Here is a 5,608-nt window from a genome sequence, read left to right as displayed (position 1 = left end):
CATTTTATGACATTAATAATGTGAATAGAAGATTAATAAGCTTAAAACCATATATTCATATATATAACCTTTTTTTATTATGTATGCATACATTGTATGGTAAGTGATCTTCACCATATGTTCTTGAATTAATAGCAAGTCAAAAGTATGTTTCTCTGTCTGATTGTAAAAGTTTGCGAAGATGATAATAGACTTAGTTTGAGTTATTTGTACATACAACATAATATAGTACTAATTACTGTAATAATTTCTGATGCAATAACCCATCGCATATTAGCATATCAACAAATCAAAAAATGTCAAGTCTATGGTGATAGCAATAATGTTTAATTTAGGTAAAACAATATATAAAACGTGTATATTAGAAAGTCATGATTGTGAAAGTTGTGTTTGAAAGGAATACAAGACAGTAAACAATGAGGTTTGGCTTAAAAAGCAAAACAAACAGACACAATGCATCTAAATCCGAAAAAATAATGTTTAACAGCTCATCTGAATAGTTTTGAAAACAGACTTCACTTCAGACTCATTATATTGCGATTCGTCATTTGGCGATGTCCAATATATTGCCAGTCAACTGTGGACCCTTTTTTCATGTACTTTTAATTTTCTGTATAATCCAACATTCCAAAATCAGCATGAGTGACATCAGTGAACTGATGAGTCCATAAAAATACAACTTCCCACTCTTTGTGATTCATGGGAGCTCAAGTAAGTGTACTGACAAAAACAGCAAAATGAATACCTATGTAATATTACATGACTGTCGTGTTCCAATGGCACAAGCTAAGCTGATTATGTGATTATGTGATGTTGTGATTCTCAATAAAAACAACATTTCAAGTCACCAACTCAACAAGCAATGTATAATTGATTTATCATTTGCAAGTGACTCTCTCTTTCCACCGCATTTTATTGGAAAATGATCTACGCTTTTTAATTAGTTTGTTGTTGTTTTTTTGCCAAAATCAGAAATCCACGAAATTACGTGTCCACAAAAATACCGGTAGGCATTCTGTGAAAAACCATGACATGAAAGGCCAATGCATGTAAATGATTTTACAGTATATAATTTGTGTGAATTTCAAATTTACGGTAAATAACTATACTACAGACTTGCTATAGAAGAATATTTGAAAATGAATTTATTGAATAGATGCTAACTAATTGAATATTAATAATTATACCCTGTGGTGATAGACTGCATTGGGTTTGTTAACACACCCCTAAATTTAAATGAACACTGACTTTTGACGCTTTCATTTCTAAACAAATATGCTTACTGTCTGTCTGCTCATGATGCAAAATGATTTCACTCTGTCATAAAGCTCAATATACATCTATTCATTATAACAATATTTAGCATATAAAGTGTCAAATTACCCATATTTAATGCTTTTTATAAAATGAAAAACCAAATAATTAAAATATTTTAATTTGTGCCAATGTATTTATTCATTTAAGATATTGATGTATGTGTCTTATGGATATATGAACATTGAATGCATGTAATTTTGCTTTATTTTGCTTTTTATCATCTAATAAGATTATTGTAATTTAGATTGTCATGTTCGTATTTCAGTATTGGTTTGCTCTGTTGCTGGTGTGTCTCCTTCGCACATGACGTGAACATTGAACACTTATTTTAACGTATATTCCTAAATGTAAACGTAACACATCAACAACTTTGTGTTGTGTATTTTTGTTGGATATTAACTATGGGAAGCTTTTCTTCTACGGTGTGTATTATTGATATCAACATTAGGTAGCTGTTAACCTTTAGATCCTACTGATTTGACAATTGGATAGCTTTTCATAACATAAGCTAGCTTTTCTCCTGTTACCTATTTAAACATTATATATATATATATATATACATATATATATATATGTATATATATATATATATATCGGGGTAATGTCTATGTTTCTATATTTCTTGGCCATTGTCGCTATAATACACTGTTTCCATGTCCGATCTTGCTAAATTATTTCAACTTTATATGTCCTTTTTCAATTTACAACTTGCATCCGCTATTTTTTCCTCAATTATCGCTCCGAATTACATAAAGTAGAGAAAGAGCTAGGTTCCCGGCCTGTGCCGAAATGTGATTAACATATTGATAGAGTATCTTGTTCAATGTTTCTCCTACTATCATAGAAAATAAAAATGATTTTAACAAAATGATTTGTTAAGTAATTTTGTATATAAAGGTGTATACATTTACGTAAATGTGCTTGTTTGCCAGATTATATTACTGCTGTAAACATTCACGGTTGTCTGTCCAAAAGTGGCACATTACTTCAATGAACTGTTATTAAATGTTTTCCTTGTGTTTTCAACTGTGACCATTTCATGACTGTGATCCAACTGTATGAATGATGTTAGGTCAGAAAGATTTCCCTTCATGTATGTTACGGATAACATGTTACACGAGATTATAAAATTGCATACTGATATTGTTCCTTATACTGATGTTAAAATTAAGAAGTTTTGATGCCCCCGAAGGTGGACATATAGTGATCGCACTGTCCGTCTGAAATTCCGTCACACTTTGCGTTTAGGTTTACACAAATGTGAAAAACGGGGGCATATGTCTACGTATGATGACAGGTCTTGTTCTTTTCTGCAATGTAACTGATGAGAACATTGTGAAGCTTTTATTCTGTATAGGTTACTGATTAGATTATTGGAAAGCTTATCTCGGGGCATATGTCTTCCTATGATAGCTTATCTCACCTATGTATGCTAGTGATGTCAATAGTGTAAATGAAAAGCATTTCTGCGCTGTAAGTTACTGATGTGAATATTGAAAAACTGTTGATGATGTGATATTGGGAAGCTTTTACCTCTGTGTGTGGTTGATGTGATTATTAGAAAGCTTTTTTACTCTGCATGTTAATGATGTGAATATTTGAAAGCTTTCTCCTATGTATGCTTTTCATGTGAATATTTGAAAGTTGTTTTCCTATGTTTGTTAATTATGTGAACAATGCAAAGCTTTTCATCCTCCTCATGCTACTAACATCAATCTTTGAAAGCGTTCCACCTCTGTATGTTAGAGACGTGAATATTGGAAAGCTTTTGTGTTTTGTGTCTGTTACTGATCGATGTACATATTGGTAAGCTTTTATCTTTTGTATGTTACTTATGTGAATATCACGGTAGGAAGCTGAGAACTTTCAATATCTATTAAAATGTATTATATTGATTAAAATAGTGAATTTGTATTGTGTTTTTTTTTCCAGTGCTTTTGATGTGAAATAATTACCAATGTTTATGCATATGTTATAGGTAATAACAAAGAAAACAGTGTTCCTTCAAATGCTGCTGAAAATAACTTTCAATAACAGCGTCCCTTTTTACTACTGAAAAGAACATATAAATAGTTTTGTTTTATTTCTTATTGATACCTGTACTTATTATATATACACCAGCATGTAACAGAACATTCAATAACTGAAGTGATTTGTCATATAGCAATTTATTAAACATTGATTATATTCAATATTTTGTTTTGGAAAAGGCCGCCATGTTATATTGTTTTTGTTTGTTTTGTTTTTGCCATGAATAGTAACATTTAATTACTTAAACTTGTGTGTCAGCTATGGATGAGAACATGGAAAATATTTGTTGATTTAGTTTCTGCATAGTCAAAAAGTAATACAATACTATTGTAAAATAATATTGCATTTTACTTATCCTATGTAATGATATGAGAGTGTCTTTGTATAGTACTTGATTGACTATTAATCAATTAACAATTATTATGTTAACCTGATGTATGCAAACACATTTAGGTCTGTTTTTTTCATATGCAATGACTTGTCAAGTTGAACAACTTTCATGTATGCTAGGGATGTGAATAAGCAAAACATTAAAAACAAATAAATACAAAAAACTACATGTAAATTCAGCTTTAATTGACAATTTTGTGTAAATCTTTTTGTATTTTATATTGTATTTACTCTGCATGAATGTACCTTAAATCAATGTTACAACATAACCAAGTATGTTATCTAAGAAACAGATGGAAAGGTTTTATGTTTTTTTAATGAAGGCTTAATACATTTAAATCAAACAGAAGATGAATATCTTGGCTGAGTTATAAAAATGGTTGTGTTGTGTTTTGCTAGAAACATTTCATACAGTTTGCAGAGCATTTTTTTGTAATAAAGTTATACTAAAATTTGTTTTAAAAGCAGGTTTTAATTCGTATAGCCACACTATTGTTAAATCAAAATGAAACTTGCTTATAATGTTTGTCATAATGAAATCTTGACCAAGTCTGGACAGATACAAGACAAAAGGAATAATTAAACAAAATTATTTGAACACTCCATTCATATGTGGTTTGAGTTGGAAATGACCGTCTGTGATCAAAACATTTAACTTAAAAAAGCAGTGTATCTGATTGTTATCACGATAAACTCCATTTGCTACCTTTAACTCAGGTGAGCAACTTTGGACCATCTTTGACCTCTTGCCCGTGTTTATGGGGACAGGACCTTGTTTATGTTTTATAAATAGTGTGTGTGTCTATTTTTAAAATTTATTGGGAAAGTTGTAGTTTATTTTCTACCATTATTATGAAAACAATATCAATTTTAGGAACGTTTTAATGGCATATGATATCTTTCCGAAGATCTACCACTGATAGGTCCCTTCCAGGATTCCATGTGCCATTGGTCTCTATTAATGGGATTGAAAGCTTATGCATGTGCTCAGCCAATTATTGTTTATTAACAATCCTGGGCCTAGTTGCCCAAACAATAACAGACAATTAAGCTTACAGCTGTTAATTTTTTGATTTATGTATATATCTTAATTGTTAACACTTTATTATAATTATGTATCAATTGTAAACAAATTTGTTTTATTTTTTTAAAAATAATTTGATAATGTTTGATAATAATATTGCTTGTAAAATTAATTTAAATTCCCTTATCTGGCCGTTATAATTTTGAGCAACCAGGCCCAGCCGATCTATAAAATATTTCTGGAAATAATAATCAAATTAAGAAATGGTTTCAGATACAGACATCTACAACACAATGTTGGCTTTTACCATTTATTTAAGTGAAAGATAAACAAAAATATGCCAATGAAGCGAATAAGTATGAGTTTTGCTTAATTCTTTGTTCTATCCCATGGGATATTTGTTTTAAGTTTTGCTTTTATCTATTTAGCCTTTTTTATAATATTGTGTGTGTGTTGCTCATATAAACAGTGCAAAGTTCAATTAAAGAATATACCCCCACCCCCACTAGAGATAGCCTATACACCATTTAAAGGGACTTGTTCACAGATTAGGACATTGTTTGAAGTGTGACAGTAAATACCGAAAATTGCTTGAATTTTACCATCGAACTTAAGAGCTATACTATTACAAAAGGAATAGAACTGTAGAAAGCATATATAAGTGATTTTTTCGTTTTTACAAAATTAAATAGAAAAAACAGACTTATTCCTAATTATTCAATTGTTTGCAAAGATTTGTTATTTTATCCATATAACAAACTGTATTTTAATATCAAATTCGACTCAGTAGCAATGTTAAAAAAAATAAAAATGGAAAATGTTTAATTTTAAGAGTCAGATATTTAA

Source organism: Dreissena polymorpha, chromosome 15 (assembly GCF_020536995.1).
Source record: "Dreissena polymorpha isolate Duluth1 chromosome 15, UMN_Dpol_1.0, whole genome shotgun sequence".
NCBI lineage: Eukaryota > Metazoa > Mollusca > Bivalvia > Myida > Dreissenidae > Dreissena > Dreissena polymorpha.
Note: the sequence above shows the minus strand (reverse complement) of the source record.